This window comes from Bacillus rossius, chromosome 3, assembly GCF_032445375.1.
Source record: "Bacillus rossius redtenbacheri isolate Brsri chromosome 3, Brsri_v3, whole genome shotgun sequence".
NCBI lineage: Eukaryota > Metazoa > Arthropoda > Insecta > Phasmatodea > Bacillidae > Bacillus > Bacillus rossius.
In genome coordinates, this window is record NC_086332.1 from 125,628,292 (window position 1) to 125,650,416 (window position 22,125).

Here is a 22,125-nt window from a genome sequence, read left to right on the forward strand (position 1 = left end):
ATGGCGACCATAACGATAAGTGCAACAGTGGTTTTTAAGTAATATTTTATAAACTATAATTAGTAATTATTTTAATAATTTTTTAAAAATTTTCCCGAATTTCTAGCATTAAAATTACTTATTTTCAAGAAGGCGGACATCACATCATTCTAGGTGACGATGTATATACTTTGACATAAGTGGTGGTTGGAGTTAGTATGCCAGTGGCTTCCTTGGAGGAAGGTTCGGCTGCCATTTTTATTTATTTTTTGCTTTCACCTGGTTCGAACTGAGAACTCCGAGCTCCATGTCGTAAAAGTATGTTTTTTTTTTAATATTTTTATTAAAATTTTTATAGTTATTTTTTATAGATTTTAATTTTTTTCATTGAAATCGGATAATAAATAAATATTTTCATGATGGCGGCCGTAACGGAAATTGCAACTATTACGTCATATGCCATGATGACACAATCCTTGATGACGTCGGAGGCTGTAGGCATGGATGCTTAAGCCTCTATATGGACAATGTGTTCTTTTTAAGGCAAAATGACTTTTGAGGTTTTTAGAAATCCTAATTTTTGAATTTTTGAGGAAGTAAACGAGAACGTTTTCCTAAAAACGGGAATTTTTGATTTATTTTGAGTCATTTTGGAGGAATTGTTGAGTCCAAAGTGGTCGCCGTGACGTCAGAGAAAATGGCCGGCTCCACGGCACCAACACCACACCCTGAACCCTGTCCCCGGAGGAACCAAACTATACTACTGTTGCCTTCATAATGAGTGGCAGTGGCTTGAGTATATGCTACCTTAGTTAGCTTTAATGTTGTGTGAGTTGCTACAAGCAGTCGGTTTCAAAGAAAATGCGTGGATGCTTAAATAGACACTACAATCGGTTATCTTCAGGGTAGTCATGTGTGCTTGTGTGATAGTACAAGTAGTCGGCTTAAAATGAGGTGTGTAGTGGCTCTACTAGTCCATACAATCGGTTATCTTAAGTGTAGTGATGGGGTCGTACGTTGTGTGCGTTCCTACAAGCATTTGGCTAGAGGAAATAGTTTTGGGGATTTAGTAACTTCTACAATCGTTTAGCATTGGGTATTGATGGGGTTGTGTGAGTTGCTACAAGCAGACGGAATCAGCATGGAGGTGTTGTGTCTTGCGTTGATGCTACAATCGTTTAGCTTTTAGGTAGTAATGAGGATGTGTGAGTTGCTACTAGCAGTGGGCTTTAGGGGAGGCATGTGGTGGCTTGATTTTACACTACAATCGGTTATCTTCAGGATATTGATGTGGGTCGGGTGAGTTACTACATGCAGTCCGGTTAGGGAAGAGGTGTGGTGGCTTTAGTAGATGCTACTCCACTCTCTCAGAGTAATTCTTCTCGCTCCCCTTTCTACTCACCCCGCGCCCACATTACCTTCCGGGACATTTCATGCTGCTTGTTTAATCCCATCACCTTATACTATTATTTTTATTGCTACTGTAGTAAAACTTAGTAATATATATATATATATATATATATATATATATATATATATATATATATATTTGATTATTTTCTAAGTGCCGGCCAAGAGATATAATCCAAAATAGGCTGGCACTATACAAATATAAAACATATACATTTACAAAAATGGAATAAAGAATAAAAAATTATTTAAACAGAAAGGAAAAAAAATCGATTTTTGACGCGGATTATGTCACAACAGTTTTAAATTATTACAAAAAATAAAAATTAACACAAAGAAATTCTCTATTCAGATTCAAGAGACATGTACTAATAAATTATCATCTATGAAAATTAATATTTTATATTATACAATTTAATTACAATATGTTACTTTCTACTGTATTATTAAATCATTAATACTTATTTTATGAGGATTAAAAAAGGATAAAACGATTTACTACAATTATAAGTACTAACTACACAATGCATAAACAATTTCTGCTACCATGGAGAGGTAAATATCTCTTTGTTCCTGTGACTGTAGTCTGGAAATTTCAGGGACGTGTGCTCTTTTACCTCTTCACAGTCATATATTAAAGAAAAAATCTCTTTATGTTAAAGTGCGCTTCGAGGGTAGAACGTGTAGCTTTGAGTGAGTATTATTTTTTGTAACATTTAATGATAATTAAACAGTTAATATTTTAAAGAAATCCTTTGAAGATTGTTTTATGTTAAAGTGCGCTTCGAGGGTAGAACGTGTAGCTTTGAGTGAGTATTATTTTTTGTAACATTTAATGATAATTAAACAGTTAATATTTTAAAGAAATCCTTTGAAGATTGTTTTAAATACTTTAATTTGTATTTTTTACATTAAAGTCATTTTCCGTGATAGATTTCCAAACTACAGAACCATATTCTAATTTTGATTATATGAGGGCTAAATAAAGACATAATAGGGATTCACTGAAGTTAGCATTTTTGGTTAAGAACCTAATCAAGCACAAATAACCGCATGTTTTACTAATTAGACTGTATATATGGTGATGAAACAGTAGTTTTGAAACCAAAAGCTTTCCAAGGTCATATATTTCGGTTACATTCCTAAAATGTGAATTTAAATTCATTTGAATGCAATGTTAACTGCAGAGATACAAGTCGCAGCCGTAATGTCGGTGGCTCGCTGGTCCATCACATCCGCCTCGACAGCTGCCCGCCCCCGCTCGTGGCTTCCTTCAACCGCGACTCAGGCCAGTGCGTGCAGAGCGGTTTATCGGCGCGTGGCGCAGCCGGCTGCTAACCCCTGGACCCTGCCCGTTGTCTGCCCGCATCTCTCTTTGCATTACAGCTGCGAGAGCTACGAACCCTTTACATGGTGCCCAACAATAACACGCTACAATATCTTGCTACACCATTTAATTATAAAATTATTTATCTAAAAAAATTTCAAGAAAATTCAATGTTTAGTAACTGAAATAATCAAATAAGGGAAGAAGAGATCAGTACTCGAAGATATTAATAATCTCAAATAAAGTAACAAAGCAGTATATAAACTAGGCGTCCGGGCACACGGGGCCGGCGCGTGGGGTCGTTGACGGTGTCCGCTATCTTAGATTGTGACGTCGTGGCGGCCATATTGTAGGGGAAGGCGGGTTAACTGGACGCAGTGGGTAATGGTACGCAGGTCAGTATCTGGCTAAAGAAGAGGAGACGCACGCAGGAGTACTGGCAGTACTATGCGGCGAAAGGAGTAACTTCGTTCTAGTCGAGTGGCGATGGCGTGCGGCTGAAGTTGTGTTGGATATTTGTGTTTCCTTAAATCTGAGATTTTTCCAATAAGATCCTGCATTCGTTGCATTCGAGGTAAGGAAAAAAACTGTGTACTTTTGTAGAATTATAGATGTTTATAAATAATTAGTGGGGTTTTTGCTATAACTTAACGCGGTAAGGGCTTGTATTTTGTGATCGTTTCAACTGTGACTGTCAGTAAACTGATATGGTGTCGTTTGGGGTATTCGTACGCAGGCATGCGTACCAATTCCCCATCTGCGTTTTATTCGCCCGTGCGAAATTTGGTAACTGTTATTTTTAAATAGATCATATCAATGGTTTTGTACATTGTAAAAATAACAGAAACAAATATGCATACTAATTTCTCCAATTCCAAAACCATCGACATCAAGTACTACAGGGACAAGGAAGTCGCCGAGACGAAAAAGGCATTCGGAAATCCTAACAGCCACTCCAAGAAAAACTATCCTGGAAGAAGTGGAAACAAAGAGGAAAAATAAAACGGTAACACAAGCTGAACATGATATAGGGTGGAAGCAAAAAAAAATGAAAAAGAGGAAAACGAAGAAAATTATTTTCAGCGATTCGTCCGTTTCTTCTAGCGAAGACAAAGGAAATACAAAATATTTTTGTCAAGATGATGAAATTGAAGATTTGGATATGGTGGCTCCATCTTTCCAACATAAAATGGCACTAATGAGATCTGTATGTTTTGTGGAGAGTTTAGCAAGGTCAGAGAACTGTGGTACCGCTGTGGCAGGTGTTCTGGCTGGATCCATTCAGACTGTAGTGCTGCAGAAAATCACTTTCATTTTGTATGCGATTTTTGTCAAGCGAAAGTATAATTATTTTAATAACTTTGATGCTGAAATAGTCTATTTCTTTGTCATATATAACAACTACGATTAGGTATTTTGACGAAAATTTAATTTTTCCATATATTTGCAACTATGGTTTATCAGTGTGTAAGTGTGTTGTTGTACATCAACAATGCAAACAATAAGTAAGCTACTTTCTAAACTATATATAATTTCTTCCAAGTAACTACATAAATATTTTAAAAATACTATAGAGGCTATGAAAAATTAAAAAAAAGATAAAAATCAAGTCATGTATGTATTTAATTTGAAAATAAAATAAATATGTATGTCCCCAGTATAGTACAAAAAGTGTATTTTTTATGTAATTACATTTTCATATTAAAAAGTTTATATTTCCTTTCAGGGAATATTCGTGAAAATTTTTATGTACCAGAATTGGCATAGGGGGTAATAGTACGCAACACAAATTTAGTGCGTACGATTACCCACTCAAGACGGGTAATCGTACACTATACATATTTTAATAATTTAGGTAAAAAAACACACTTCTCATTTAAACAAAGTACTAATACTAGGCTATATTTAAACTGACTTAATGTCGCATTCCTACAAATTAATGACATTGTTTTTTAAACTTTATTTACATAAATAGGATGTGTCAAAGTTAAGTGCGTGCAGTTAGGGTACCCCGCCTTCCCCTATGACCTAGACCTAAACCTGGATCTTGCCCTCCAGAATAAGTCAAAGTTCGCCAAAATGTCCAGTTTTTAATAAAAACATTCCGCCGAAAAAACTAAAAAATAATAAAGAAAAGTTTCCATTTCGAGGGGAAAATACCCGTTTTGAGGGAAAATTTCCCGTTTTAGTCATTAAAAATGCCAGTGGCTTCAAAATTTCTAAAACGCCTTAAAATTCCAAACAGCTAGCCACTCTAAGCCACGTAGGTAATTACCTTGACAATAAGGATACCTTGACCGCCATTTTGAATTATGACATAACTGTTGCAATGTTCGTTACGACAGCCATCTAGAAAATTCGTAAATATTATCAGATCTTAATATGGAAAATTTAATATTTTTATTTGAAATATAACTTGTAGGTGGACTGTGTATATGGCAAACTATATTCATCTGAAGAAAAAGTAAAGAAGCGTGCATTCAAAACAGTGAACACTCCCATTTTGAATTCCGACGGTGTGAAGCATTCTATTAAACACAGTATCGAGAAACTCTGTCGAGAAGAATAATACTATTTAGGCATAGGATATGGCTGGTCTCTGTCTTAAGTAAATCGATTAATACTAATAATTATTTAGTACAATCCGATGCAGAAGTAAATGTTTATAAGAGTGCTAAATTTAGCAAGTGTTCCTGTAGTATTGTAAAATAACTTGTGGTGTTTTATTTATCTAACCTGTCACTTTTCTGATAATTTTTAAAAAACACTTTTTTTTTTTGCGTTGAGCAATGATCGAACCAAGTATCGAAAAAATAAGTCAATTAATGAGTGATTTTTTCGATTTATTTTGAACATTTTCCCAAATTTATTTCGTTTCATTTTATTATATCCAGTAAATACAGTAGCCTATATATTTTTTGCACATCACCGTGTTGGACATGACAATACAATTATTTTACAATTTATTTACAACAAATAATTAATTTTTACATTATAAAAACAAATAACAGATTGACATTATAAACAACAAATTTATGTATAACAAATTAATAACAAATTTAAAAAATAACACAAAAGTACTAATATATAAAACACATTTTGCTTAAAATTATAAAATAATCATCTTATAATCTATGTAAATTAACTGGTGTAAAATTATTCTGAAGAATAAAAAGAATGAGGTTTTAAAAATTCCTTGAGTTTATATATAAATTCTTTAGGGTTTGCAAAACAAATATTTTATAATTGTGAAGGCAATTTATTAAACAACAAAATACATGAATTATAAGCATTTTTCTGGAAATTTTTTATGTTACAATCAGGTTGATGTAAATTTATATCACTTCTAGTAAAGTGTGTATGTACCATATTATTTTAAGAAAAATATTAGGATTATTTGAAACAAAAAATAATTAAGAAATAATGTAGTGAGAAATAACAGTTAATATTTCTAAATTAGAAAACAAACGACGACAAGACCCTCGTGCTGTTCTAACAGCTCTTTTTTGAAGTAAAAAATTATTTTACTATTAGCTGGTACTGCCCAATACATAATACCATATGACATCAATTAATGAAAATATCCATTATATACCTGAATAAGCACTTGAATGGATAAAATGGAGGATAAGTAACGAAGAGTGAAACATGTAGCACTAAGTTTTTTATAAAGAATTTTAATATGTTCGTTCAAACTAATATCCTCAACCAGGATTATACCTAAAAATTTAGTTGATTTATTATTAGACAGCTTATTGGTATCATTACCAATACATAAAGAATAACTAGGATTTTTTTGTATGAAATTTAAGAAAATGTGTCTTGCTGAAGTTTAACATTAACTTAGATTAGAATTAAACCAATATAAAAGATCATAAAAAGTCTTATTACCTAAATTAGAAAGTTCATCTACATTTTTACTCGCTACCGAAATACTGGTGTTGTCAACTAAAAGAAAAGGGATAGCCTTACTATTAAGATTTATAAAATCTAAAAAAAGAAAATGTCCTAAAATAGACACTTGGAGCTCACCATTTATACAAAACCTATATCGGAATTTATTGGAAAACCCGATTTTGAATAATTAATATTAACTTTTTGATATCTATTGTTAAGATATGAATTAAACCAATTATATGCATTAGTTCTGATGCCATGATATCTCATCTTCTCTAAACTAATTGTATGATTAACACAATCAAATGCTTTAGTCAAGTCGCAAAATATTTCAATTACGTGCTTTTTATTGTTAAGAGATTTCAATATAGAAGATGTTGAATCGAAAATTGCCTTATTTGTAGATAAACCGGATCTAAAACCATATTGCATGTTTGTAAAAATATTATTAATATTAAAGTGAGCCATAATTCGTCTATGCATTAATTTTTCAAACAACTTCGCAAAATAAGAAAGAAGTGCTATTGGTTTATACTTATCTATACGATTCTTACTACCCTTTTTAAAAAGTGGTTTAATAAGAGCAAATTTCAAACGATCAGGAAAAACACCAGATTTCCAAGAATAATTAAAAATATGACAAAGTGGTAAACTAATTAAATTAATATATATTTTTTAATAATATACAACTAATTTCTTGAAAACCACCTGAGTTCTTATTAGCCAAAGAATTAGTCACTTCACATATTTCTAATGGCGTACTTTGTTTATAAAAAATAGTAGAATAATATTTAGGGTAGGCTTTTTGTACAAATTTCAATGGATCAGTATCTGAAATCTTATTTGAAACTAAAGTGTCAGTGTTATTACAATAACATTGGTATGTTTTAATTTATCGAATGTTTGTTTCAAAGCATTAGTAGCTAAACACGTACCTATTATTAAAAGAAACATCATTTGACCCAGCAAAGAGAACAAAATAATAATTTTTAGTTAAATTTTTACCATTATTTGCCATTTCAGCTACAATTTGTCCCATCCTAGCACCAGGTTTCACCATTGCTTCAATGGCAAACTGTTGAATGTCAACAACTTCTCGTAATAAAGCTGACAAACCTATACCCATGACTATCGCCATAAATCATAATTTTATTTTTTTAAATTAGAATCACTTAGGCTTGGTTTTATATTTGTATCCACCTCATCTGAGTAATAATCTTGCCGATAACCTTTAATAGAACCTTGTCTAAGCAAATTTATTTCATGTTGAAGCTTATTTAAGTCCTAATATAGTATCTTTATGATCTCATTCAAAGATTACTTCAATGTACATTATTTGAGTTCACTTGATATTCCTTTACCTCATAATAATCTTGTGTAGATTTTTAAGTGCATGACGGACATTTCCATTCCAAGTTGTCATCTGGAATATTTTCATCTAAAACATTATCACATTTAAAATGATTCCAACTATCACACTTATCACAAAGTATAGGCATTGCGAACTGTTTTATTACTTGCACTTCTTACAAATTATATCCGTAATAATAGGCCAATAATATCAAATTTCCAACATTGTGGTCATAATGGCTTATAGGAGTCTGGTATATGAGTTACTTAAGATTCCTTTAAGATTTTTAACATTATTTATTGAAAGTGTTTTTTTAATTTAAAGTTAAATATTTGGCATCACCCAGGGATCGAACAGAGGGCAGTAACTGATATAATCAATCAGTATATCAATTGCAATTTTTTTTTATGAATTGTGGAATTTTTACCGAATATCCAGCTGAATTTACACATTTCCAAAATGGCATCCAAATTTGAATACGGTGGGTACCACAGTGAAAATAAATTATTACTGCACTATGATGGACACAGAAATTAAACTAACATGGTGGTAGTCACTCTAGTACACGAAAACACGATGGTGTCTGTGGTGTCATAAACTAAGATGGCGGACGTGACGTCTTACTAGCTGGCGATATATAAACCTTGAAATTAGTGGTGGGAGGTAAGTCTGCTGGTGGCTTCTGTGGAGGAAGGATCGGTCGCAATTTTTTTTTTGCCCTCACCGGGTTTGAACCGAGGACTCTGAGCTACATGATATAAAACCATTTTTTAAAATAATTGTTTATTTATTTTTTATTAAAATATTTTATTATATTTGAAAAATAATGTTTTTATTAAATTTAAAAATTTTCAATTTAAAATCTGATAATAATTACGGATTTTCACGATGGTTGGCGTAACTAAAATTGCAACAGTTACATCATAGTTCAAAATGGCGGTCATGGCATCCTTATTGTCAATATCATAAGTTCGGCGGATTATAAATAGGAATCTTAGGAATTTTAAGCGGCTTTTAAGAATTCTGAAAGCGTTGGCATTTCTAAGGACTAAAACGGAAAACTTTCCCTTGAAACGGGAATTCTTCCCTCAAAATATATTTAAAAAAATATATATATAAAGGCAGGTAAGAGTGCGCAGTCCCTAAGAGCGCGCAGTATAAATATATAGAAGTTGGTAGCACTGGCGAGAGAATTCGATAGGTGGCTCCTTGAAGCTTGTGTGTGTGTGCTTTACTGCGCTAAGAAAATTTGTAGAATCGGTTTATTTCGTATGTAAGAGGTAAGAATAACATTTGCTTTCTCCTGATGTAAATATGAATAAGAGTATAATAGTCTTTGTAAGTAATACATCAACGAGGTACCACGAATCATATTATGGTAATCCGAAGCTTAGAGTATATTGTTTACGATAATATGGTAACGGGCGGCCAAAGTGAAGGCTGCTGCTATCTGTTGTACAAATGTTGCATTTGTGTGGGTGCCTCTAAGAGTGCGCAGCAATGCGTTCTCTTAGAGGCCGAATTGTCTACTGCGTACTCTTGGATGCCGTTTCTGCATGGCAAAATATTACTTTTACAATTCAACTGTTTCTTGTTGCAGAATTTATTTCACTGACGAAAATGACCTCCAAAAAGTACCGGGTATACTAGAAAATTGGGTTCGTGCCTTCTGTAAAAGGCAAGGTTTGGCACTACGTACTCCGGATAAATGTAGTTTAGGGAGAGCCATTGGATTTAACAGGGTTCAGCGCAGGAGATTTTTTTGATAACTTGGCCAGTGTTTGTGCTAAAAATAATTTTCCGGCTCATCGAAAATTCAATATGGACGAGTCTGGTATCCACTGTACCCAATCACATTCCAAAAGTAATTTCTCCTAAAGGGAAAAAAGTAGTTTGTAAAGTTTCTTCAGCTGAAAGAGGTCAAACAGTTACTGTCGTGTGCTGCATGAGCTCCACTGGTACGTTTGTTCCTCCAGCCATGATCTTTGCCAGGAAGACGATGAAACCTTAACTGTACACAAATGCACCAGAAGGAACATTTCATATGATTTCTGATACTGGGTAGGTACATGAACACGGAACTTCTTGTAGAGTGGCTGAAACATTTCTATGATTTCGTAAAGCCAACAGAGAAAGATCCAGTGCTACTGATATTGGATAACCACGTATCACACTGCAGTATTGAAGCCGTAAATTTCTGCAGAGAACACTTCATAACACTGCTGTCACTACCACCACATGCTTGCCACAGACTGCAGCCACTAGACGTCGGTTTCTTTGGGCCTTTAAAGAAAGCCTTTGCTCAAGAAGCAGAAAAGTGGTTGGTGGTTCATCCAGGGAGGGAAATCACCCAGCATGAAATTGCAAAAATCTTCACATGTGCTTACACGAGGGTAGCAACGATGGAAAAGCAATAAATGCTTTTAGATCAACAGGTATACATCCTTTCAATCCCGATAACTTCACTGATGAAGACTTTGCACCTGTTGAAGTGACAGACCATCCTCAAGAGCAACTGGACGTCACTGAAGAAAACCCAAACGCACCAGAAAATTCAACAATTATTGAAACTGATGAACCCCAGACTCAAACTGATGATCTGGCAGAACACGATTCCGTTGTGGAACTACAGCGAGTTCCACCCTCAATGATAACACCACTACCAAAGTGTGTCATTTCAAGGAAACGAAAAGTGGCAGGTAAGAAGTCAGAAATAATGTCTTCATCGTCATTTAAAAACTCTCTTCTGGTAAGCAAGACGGCTAAGAAAATTCAAACAAGAAAACTAGTAAAGAAGGCAGTACAGTTCAACAATCCCGCTGTACCATCAACTTCAGCGGTAGGCCTACATGCAGTTGAAGAATAAATTGAAGACAATGTTTTTTGTCCAGGTTGCGATGAACGCTATCAAGAACCGATTTTAGAGGATTGGGTACAGTGCGGCAAATGTAAACAGTGGTGGCACGAAGATTGCTCAAGCTATGAAGTGTCTGGACACTTTAAATGTGATGGGTGCTGATGCGTACTCTTGAAGGACACTGTGCGCACTCTTAAGACACCAGTCCTCCAAGAGTTTGCAATTTCAATTTATGCAATATTTATGTTTTTCAGTTGCAAAGGATTTCATAGCTGCTTGTTTAATATGTGTTTCGTAAACTTTAAGTTATAGTGTTTCATTTATTATAATCACTTTTTGTGTAATACTTAATATCTTAAGTTTACAATTAAAAACAAGTTAAGTGCGTACTCTTGATTGCCTTTACCCTACCTATGTTTCAAATTATTTGAGATTATTTGGTGGAATTGTTTTTTTAAAAACTGAAAATTTTGGCGGGTTTTGGCGGATTTTGGAAAATTTTGAAGGTCTAGGTCAAAGGTCAAGGTGAAGGTCATACATGATGGCAGACTTGACATCACAATACAAGATGGCGGACACCACTGACACCACGCGCCTGCACCGTGTGCCCGGACGCTCCTTTATTTACTACTTAACAAGTATCCAAATATCCTCACTACTAATTGATAGTAGCCCATAAGCCATTTCTGTTAATGAGTATAGCCCAGTACTCCTGGGAGCAAAGCCGATGTTGCCTGAACATCTGGCAGTGAAGCCCATGGGCCAGTACTACTGGCATTGATTCTCACGCATCAGTACTATTGGCAGTGAAGACCATGGTCAGTATTACTGCCAGTTAAGCCCTTCAGCTAGAACAGCTGAGAGTAAAGCCCATGAGCCAGAATTAATGACAGTGAATACCATGAGCAAGTAGGGCTCACTATTAAGCCCTTGACCCAGTACTGCTGGCAGTATTGCCTATTAGCCAACACTGTTGTCGAGTGTTCCCCATGAGCTATTATAGATAGCAATTCAGCCCGTGATTCAGTATTATTAATAGTGAAGACCATGAGCCATTAATACTGGCAGTGAAGCCCACGAGCTTGTTCCACTGGCAGTGAAGTCAATGAGCTAATAATGCTGTACGTGAATCCCACTAGCTACTACTGCAGACAAGCCTATGAACTAGTAAGGCTTTTGAGTGTAATTTATCAACCAATACTGCTGGCTAGTGTAGTGTTCTAGCATTTCGGGTGGAAGTGAAACCCATGAGTCAGTAGGGTAATGGTGGGTAAGAGTACACGGGTGGCTAAGAGTACGCATTTAAATTTCGTGCTGTTTGCAACACTGAAATCCTTTCTCGTTATGGCGCTAGAGTGCGTCTACAACTGCAGAAGAAGACACCGTATTGTCATCAATGTGCTCTTCTTTGTTACTGAACTACAAGGTCAACTAAGGTTTTTCTATTATTGTATGTAATTTTTAGAATGCCTAACGTAAGGTTTTTAAGTAAGATAAGTTGCACAACTATTGTTTAGACCTATGCCAAAGTAAAGTACATTTCGTTTGCAACAACACACAGTGGTGAAAGCTTCTGTTTGTTTAACATGCTGGCATCTGTTGACGGTTTTGTGAAACATTGCTCGGGAGGCCAAGAGTACGCAACATAGGATCACTGCGTACTCTTACCCTCCCTGTGCGTACTCTTATCATAACTAGCTCTAGCTTCTCTTTGAATAACAGGAAAAACATTAATGTAGCGAGTTAGGTTTAAACTTTTGCATGTTGTATATTGCAAATAGCTTTGATTTATGCCTCACCAATGCTGCAGGTAAATCTTATATTTGATTTAATAGTAGCATAAATTAATAAGAACACAGTTATATTATAGAACTTTTCTTTTCGTATAACATTAGTGAACTGCAATATTTTGTTCTTTTTGACGTGAAAACGTATAATAAATCGATTAACCCCGGCTGCACGCACGAAAAAGTGTCCCGTAACGCACATTGTCCCATTACGCTGTCCCGTTACGCTCATTGTACGCTTGCGCCGCATATATCTCTCTTCCACTCGATTGGAACAAACATCGATTTGACTTTTTCGAGGAACATTAAACTTGAAACACTCCCATTCGTTTCCTACTTTTCCTATCATCGTCCTATCATTAACGGAATAGCACAGATTGGATGAAGTTAAATAGCAAACATGTTTAAAAGTTATAGTTAAAATAATCTCTTCGTTACAGTATTAAACATATTTGAGTTAATGAGTGCAAATAAAAGAAAAATTATCAATTAAATTGTAGATTGAATTTCACTCATTCTTTGTATCCATACAAAATAGTGATAATTCAATAAAAAAGATTCAATTTTATTCATAAAGGTATGCAATCATTACATCAATGTTTTGTTATGACGTTGTCACGTTAAACTATCGTCCGTAAACCGACTTTACAGACAACCAATTTTTTTTCCAATAACTCATTTGTACGGGATGGCACCATATGCAAATGAAACTTTGAGTCTCGTGACTGAGACAGGTTATATGAACTCAGACCTATTTCTCGACTGGCTGAATCATTTTGTGCATCATGTGAAACCATCAGCAGAAGAACCAATCTTGCTCATAGCAGATAATCACTCAATACATTGTTCACATTCTGCATTTTTGTTCTGCCGAAATAACCACATCACATTTTTTACTCTTCCTCCTCACTCAAGCCATGTCATTCAGCCTTTAGATAAAGTATTTTTTGCGCCTCTCAAAGCTGCGTATGCAACTGAAGCCGTTCAACATCCAGGAGAAGTAATAAGACTTGCCGATGTAGCAGGAATTTTTAAAGAAGCCTACACTGCTACTGCAAGAGTTAAGCTTGCAGAAAAAGCTTTTGAAGTTACGGGAAACGAACCATTTAATCCCGATGTAATAACTGATGAACTAATTGCACCTTCATTAGTGACCGATCGACCACTGAACGAAGTTTCAAAGGAATCTTCTAATCCAAGTGCTGAAACACCACTAATTGAAGAACAACCAACTGATTCTGCTTATCGACGTGCTGAAGAACCACTAAATGAAGGACTACCAACTGAATATGATAACCCATGTGCTAAACAACCCCCCAATGCAGAAAGTCTACCAGCTATACCTGCTCTAATTCAGGTGTTTTGGATGGAAACTCATCAGGCCTACCAAATGAAGATCTTATGCCTTCAGAAAGTTACAATGAAAACAAAATAACTATAAGCATTCATTCAATTGTTCCGCTTCCACGAATAAGAGAAAAAGAAACTGCAAATCATAAAAGGAAAAGACGACCACAGAAGTCTGAAATAATAACCAATTCACCTTTCAAAAATGCCTTCGAAGAAAAAGATAGACAGAAAAAGGAATTAGGGATGGCAAAGGCAGAAAGAGCACTCAAAAAGGCAGAAAAGGCAAGTGAGAAGAATATGAATCCCACAAAGAAGAAATCGAATGTAAGTAGGCCTAAAGAACTGCAATTTGAAAATTATTACCGATGTGCATCAACGAGTTCGGTGCATGCGATACTTTCCAAAGAAGATAATGAAGATTCCGTTAATTGCAGGCTGTGGAAATTCTTATTCTGAGAACTGGATTCAATGTGGTATCTGCAAGGACTGTTGGCACGAGGACTGCTCCGCTTACGAAGGCTGTGGGCCATTTGTTTGCGATTAATGCTAGTGCGTACTCTTAACCCCCTACTCGTTTACTCTTACCCTCCCAGTAGGCTAAGAGTACGCAATTGACATGTTTTTAATTTTTATTTTTAATTCGTGTATAATGATTAACAAATAATAAATACTTTCTACAATGATTTGCAAAGAAATGAAGAATATTGTGTAATTTTTTGAAACCTGTATCTTCTCTCCTTCCGCCGATGTAACTGAAAATCCACTAGGTGCGTACTCTTACCCACCATTACCCTACTACTGGCGAGTTCAAAAAAACGCAGGTATTACATTTGGACTTTATGTTAACCTTTCTTATTTGGTTACAGTTAAAGCACTATATTGATGTGTTTTAGAACTTTGTACATTTTTAAAAGTACAAACAAATCTTTGGGGTTTAAGCTACTAAGAAATCGATATACATTCGCGCTAGTGTCGGTCCTTGTCATGTAGACCTATTGTCTGCCAGCAAGATGCCATCAATAACTGGCGTTAATCTGGCGAGTTGATGCAGAGATGAGAGCTACCCGTGTCGTAACAGCTCCGAATGAATCATGCAACAAGCCGCAATGAGCGGGTTGGAAGTATGGGTAGGGCTTCATGGGCGGTCGGGCGGTGTCGCCTCAGCCGACCACAGCGCGCATGCGCCGTGGTGCCGCGTGGCGCGCGGCTGGCAGCGGCCCGCCCATTGGCTGGAGCTCCCCTCGCCGGCCGCGCTCTTGCGGGGGGTGCTGGCTCGGCTCAGGGCTGCCTGCCCGCGCGGCTTGTGCGTGCCCACCAGGACACGGGGCTCGCTTCTGCACAGCCCCTGCAGGGGCGAAGCACCGCACTTCCTAGTGTTACGTCACGGCATGTAGCAATCGTGACAAAATACAGCTCACCTTGTATGTAAGAAAGTAATGTAGGTATATTTTAAAACAACGTATTTTTTTTGGAGCGAATGGCATATATTTTAATTTAGTATTGCTTACAGTATGATAGTGATTAGTTCAACAATTTTTTAAAAATTACAGGGTGATATTCAACACATACGTTGTTGAAGTAATATGATTTTTATTATAATTAAACTAAAATCAAACTCCATTTCATACCTTTCTAAAAAAGTATTTCATTAATATACCGCATATATATATATTAATTGAGTACTTACACAAGCTATTTCCGTTCCAAATTTATTCAAATTATATGATTAGGAAGAACATTATTGAGTAATAATATAGTCCACTTCCAAACATCCAAACTATTGCAATTATAAGTGGAATATATTAGTCATTTAATAATGGATATGGGAGTGACAGTATTATTTATTTCAGAAACTTGCGTTAGTAACATACTTGATGGTTCTGCTCGTTTAGTGAAATAGGCATAAAATATTTTAAAATTGTTTAATGAAATTTTTATTTAAAATTTTTAATGTAGAAAATTGAAAACCCTTTGGGTACCTTGGTACCGAATTAAAACCTCATCTAAGTTTTTCATAAAGTACTCATAAAGACCTTAATATTTAAAGAATTTTTTTGGATTAATTTTAACAATCTAATAAAAAATAACAAATTTTGATACAAAAATTATATAAGTATAACACACTAAAGGTTGCTAATTGCATGGTGATACTAATATACCAACTCAAATCGAAAAAATTCACTTTTAAAATGTTTTCTTAATTTTCCCGTTAATTTTAAAAGAAAAATTAAATTTTAAAATTTTTTAGCAATGTCTTCAGTACACACCAGTTATGTGTAACATCTAACCCCAGTAACGATACAATTCAGGCGCTCTCATGTTGCAAATACACATAATTATAGGTAAAATTGGATGTTGGTATGTTTGACGACGAAAAACACCGACACCGTTTTATCGATCGCCATGAAAATGGGCACATCGAAGTGTTTTTTCATGGAGACGGTATTTATTCTATCCATTTTTTTAACTCGCCGCTTGATAGCGCTGCTACGCATTACCTTCTAAACCGTTCCACCAATCACCATGGGTAAACAGGAAATCATAGGTAAAAGATATACAACCAATATTTATGTGTTATTTCTGTATGTCCAACACACTGTCATATAGCGCTTACACCCTGTGTTCAGCCCGGGTAATGCTGTGTGCCGCAGTTATGAATAAATATTAAACTTTTAATTGTAGGCTAATTGCATTTGTATTACAGGCAATTGAACTATCTTTAGACGTCTGATCTATGTATAAACATTAAATATTTTGTATCATATGCAAATAAATTATCTTTGGAAATCTTATTTTACAATTATTAATGCAATATCTATAATGATATTACTCAAAGAACACATAGTAACACATAATAACAAATACTGTTTGTGACTGTGATAAGGAATTGGTGAGTAAGTTTAATAATTACAAATAGTGATTATGATTTGGTTAATAATTGGTAAGCAAGTATAAAATGTAAGTGCTATATGAATAACTATAATTCTTTTAATTGTGGGCAAATGCCGTTTGTATCACTTGCAATGAAACGATCTTTGGACATCATATCCGTCAATAAACATTAAAAACTGGCAATTATTTGAAATGCCACGTAACAACTCAAACATCGGAAGATAAACGAGAAATGCGTGGCAACTGTCAGCCAGTATATCTTCTGAAACATTTGGAGAGCAAGAGGCACGCCTGGAAACTAACCAGAACAGATCCTATGTTTTAAGAGCTGCTGAAACATTTGAAGAGCAAAAGGCACGCCTGGAAACTAACCGGGACAGATCCTCTACTTCAAGAGCTGTTGCAACACCCGAAGAGCGAGACACACGACTTTCAAAAAACTATAATCGATCTCAAGTAAGCGGGATTAAATTACAATAAGGATTATGATTACAGAGTGCATGGCGATGTTATCATTGGTCCAATGACTGCATTATGCTTACATTGTCGCACTTTAAAATTTCTAAATGCAATGCCTGGCAAGTGTTGCTTCAATGGCGAAATCCATTTGCCACCACTAGTTGAACCACCATCACCAGTTCTAACTCATCACGTGGTGGGAACTTCTCGGGAGTCCAAACACTTACTGCAGCATATTCGGAAATACAACTCATGCTTTCAAATAAAATTATTTTGGCGCATCGGATATTTTGAGCTATGATAATTTCATGTACTAATTCAATGTGTAAGGACAACTGTATCATCAGATTAATTCACTTCTCCTAGTACACGAACAAAATCGGCCATTTTTGCAAAAGTATTTCATGGACAATGTGGTCAAAAGAGGTTGATCGACAATGGACAACAGATCGGGAAATTACCACTGAATTACAAACATTATTCCACGAGCACAACTGTTTCTTCAAAGATTGTAAATATGCATTGAAGGATATGAGAGCGGATTACTTGAAATTCAATATTAGAGCAGACAAGACGCCTTCGAATGAGCATAAAAGACGCTTCAATTCTCCAATGGCCCCTGAAGTAGCAGCTGTAATTGCCAAACAGAGATTACATGGCGATATATTGTTATCAACAAAGGAGATCAAACCAAGAAACACGCCGTTTGTACGTCGCAATTCATAATCCAATACTCTTTACGCGCGCAGACAATGAATATCATCTCGAATTTTATCAAACTATTCCCACCACAGGTGTTGCGACAACTAAAAAAGTTAGTTGCAAAGATTTTATGCATACCGTATCATTATTCGAGCCAAAATATACAACGATAACCTTGTGCGGTAAATTTTAAATATTTGGCACAAATTTATTTTTAACCTAAATTCTCTAACATAAAATTTGTTAGACCATTTTGCATCCTGATTAAATCTTTTCTGCTGGAGTCCCACTACTCTACACAACGCTTCAATCTATAACATGATATAATTTGCCAAGCTAGTTTAAGCCATCATTTTTCTCCCCGCCTAGGGTAACGAACGCGACCAGAAACCGTGTCCGAAATCGTACAGGGACCACTTCTCTCAGCATCATCCCAGGACAGCCCACTTCCTAGAGCTCAGCTTAGGTTGGCAGCTCTAGTCATGCCCCATTCTAATGATCCAGTGTCATCGGGCACGCATCAGCATCTGGCATAAGAGATTTCTCAAGAGCTAGCATACCCCACCCCTTAATCATTTCCAGAAACACCGCCCAGAACAACGACCTGAGCCATGAACCTCGCCTCCTTGAGAACACCTTACTTGCCGGCGAAAGGACTGCTTCCGCGATCTCGCGGTGAAAAATACAACTACTAATTTAGTTCCGGGAACTCTAGCGGTGTCACCTCCCCTCCCCCTAGTTAATTTTGAACCTGACAGAGCACGCACCAGTTAGTCCCTTAAGGATCAGGCTTACGCTAGTTCCCCCTCGCGGGACTCCTGCGTACTAAATCCGAGTCGGTTCCGGCTGTTCCCCGACAGAGCGCACGGTTTTCAGAGCGCGATTAACCATCGTTATTTTTCTTTTGGTAGGTGGAATGAGCCCTCAACGCACTATGTCCAGCCAATCAGAGGCCCGTTCCTCCACTCCCTAAGATTCCCGGCCTTTGGCCCAATTTTTATCTACATTCAGCCTATGGATCGAGAGGTTCGTCCTCCTGTCATCACCGTGGTCGCATCTCACCGAAGTTTATCGCCCGCGACTTAAGTCACCAACTATCTCGCTGCGACTATATTAAGGGATGTGATCCCTAAAGTTTGGGAGTGTCCACAAACTTTTTATTTATTTTTTATTTACTAGTTGGCTAGACGACATTAGATCAGGCTAGTAACTAATCTTGTACTATGTCTCGCGACAAACTACCGTGAGCACTCGTGCAGCATCTTCCGAGGGAGTGATCCACTTCATTCCACCCACAGACTGGTAAGTGAAAAATTCAACAACCGTTTGGGTTATAAATGCCTCCCCATTTAACATTTTGCCCTAAATCCTCAAAAGAATTTTTAAAAAATATTTTTTTAAAATTCTTTCACCAATGTATCCCTTTTTTGGTTCCTGTGGGGTTCGAGATTTGATGTAAGATTTGGTCCAGTATTAATCGAAGAGATGGTGCTAGAGCGCAGGCTTTTCTCCGGCTCAAGCCCATCCCTGAAGTCCACTAAATTTACGCCTGTCCCTCTGGAGTGAATGCTGCGAGTAGCTCCCACTTTTAGTCACCGCCAGTGAACAGTCTACGATTAAATATTGTTTAAAAAAATTATGTATAGTCCCGCACTGGTTGACTAATAATTGTTTCAATTTAATAATTAAATTTATTAATGTAATTTTTTTGTGAAAACATGATTGTTAAATTTGCTAAATTTATAATATATTTGTGTTTGATAACTTCTTACGGCTTTCGGATCATTGCAATTTTTTAATTTCTAAGATTATCAAAAGAAAATAATGGAAATCTTAAATTACAATAAAAAGGGTAAGCTTTAAGCAAACTCATTTATTATTTATCTCTTCAAATTCGATTCCCTTTTCTAGAAGTGAGAAGTGAGAAGTGAGAAGTGAGAACTAAGTATTTTTTTAATTTTTAGTCCTTGTGTACCTCTGAGTATACTATTAAGGTAGGTGACCCAAGGGTGGCCCGGGTTCTCAAGGTGCGCGCAGTTAGTTTTTCATGTTGGCACTGCCACTAGCCGCAATATGGGAATATCTTGTTGGATGGAGTCGCGATCTAGGTAGAGAAACGAGGAACTAAGCCTCTCGGTTGAATGGCTGCCATGTTGTGAGCCATCATTAGAGTTGTGCTGTTCATGCAGCCCTTGCTTGTTATTTTCAAGGTAAGTTTGAAACTGAAATAAAACTAGTTAATGTTTAGACATTTCATTGTTGTTATATAGTTTCGTAAAGATATTTTCATGGGTGTTATGAATATGTAAGCATATATAACATGTAAGTTTTATTTTTTTCTCTACGATACCAAAATACTGTTGAAAACATTGTCGTGGGATAGGTTCCTAAGGTGGCCATAGTGGGCTATCTTGGGAACCTTGTTTGAAATTTGTTTTATAATTAGAATAATATAAATATAGATAGTTGTATAGAGCAAATATGAATTTAATTTATTTCTAAACGAGGTAGAGGTAGGGGACCAGGGCACGTTGGCCATAGTTTCAATTTTTAATTTTTGTAAACACATTTAAATTTATGAAATTATTATTAAATTTTAGAACAGTTCTACTAAATTTGAATGTCAATCATTAAACTTACAAATATAACTCTAAAATTAATATATAAATATATTACTGGATATATGCCAAGTGGGTCAACCTTCCCCTACACCGGGGTAAGTTGGCCCAGAGACTGGGGCACGTTGACCCATATGTTATATTTTAAAAAGTTGAACAAGTAATAATTTGGCAATTCTAAATAAAACATATATTTATGAAGAAACACACACTTTATTGTACATAAAAGCAAGTTTTAGGGTAATCACTGTCCAATTCCAATGGATCAGCAAAATTGTAGCATTCTTAAAGAGACCATGAATTTCATTTTTTACACATGTCTGATGAGCACAACCCTTACAGCTTGTGCACTGGATCCACTCTACCCCAGGTTGACTTTTTTAAAAAGGCTTCAGACACCGCAAGCATAGTGAGTCTTCATCTTCTTCATCATCATCCTCATCGACATCGTCATATTACCTTGGTTTCTTCTTGCGTTTCAGGCCTGCTGCAGTTGATTTATTTGATTTCATTCTAGCTTTGCCCATATCTTCGTCTCCAAAAAGTGCTTTCTTAGCCTGTGACTTCATTTTTACTTCCAATGCTTTCTCCTTTTCTTTTGCACGTTTTTGATCTTCCTTTAGAGCTTTTTTTTTACTAGGGTATCTGTCACTATGGCAGAAACTCTTTTCCTTTTCCCTGCTGCATTAGGCCTACCTTTCCTGGGCTCTGATTTTTCAACTCTTCAGGAGTTGGAAATGATCTTAAATTTTCTGGCGCCTGGGACATTTCCTGTGATAGTACGCCTAATCCTTCTTTAGACGTTGAAGGAATAGCCAGATAACAGTGAGAGCTGGGGGGCGTAGCGTTTTTCTCAGTTGGAATTGATTGACTGTTTGGTTGTGCCCTGTCTGAAGTGTAGGAAGGCATAAAGTCACTTTCGGTAAAAATATTTATGTTAAAGGGATTGATCCCAGTGACTTCTAATCCACTAGTTATGTTATTTGGAGTTGCATCATGTGGTAGTGCAATTCTTACTACAGATGGGATGTCATAAATAGTCATAGGCCGTTTGTTATTGGTAACCCATGCATCACATGCTGATTTCACGAACTTCTTGAAAGGCCTATAAACACTCCTGTCCAAGGGCTGTAGCTTATGGCTACAATGCACCATTTTCTTTACAATAATCAAGAACTTCAGAGTCCAGGTGTGAACTGTGGTTATGAACCAAAACTATGCAAGGGCATTCTTTTGAACAACGAACATGTAGGACAAAATGTTTCATATACATAAGAAAGTTTACCTCCGTCATCCATCCCGAAACATGAGCAGCTCCATCACACCCAATTGGGCCATCACGGATGAATTGAGGCTTGAAATGTACTCTTGGGAAAATGAAAAATGGAGGCACACTGTTTCCCAAAGCACTCACTGCAAACGCCATCGTGACGAGTGACCCTCTCTCAGCAGATATCACGTGCCCAATTTGGCGAAAACCTCTTCTAGCAACTACT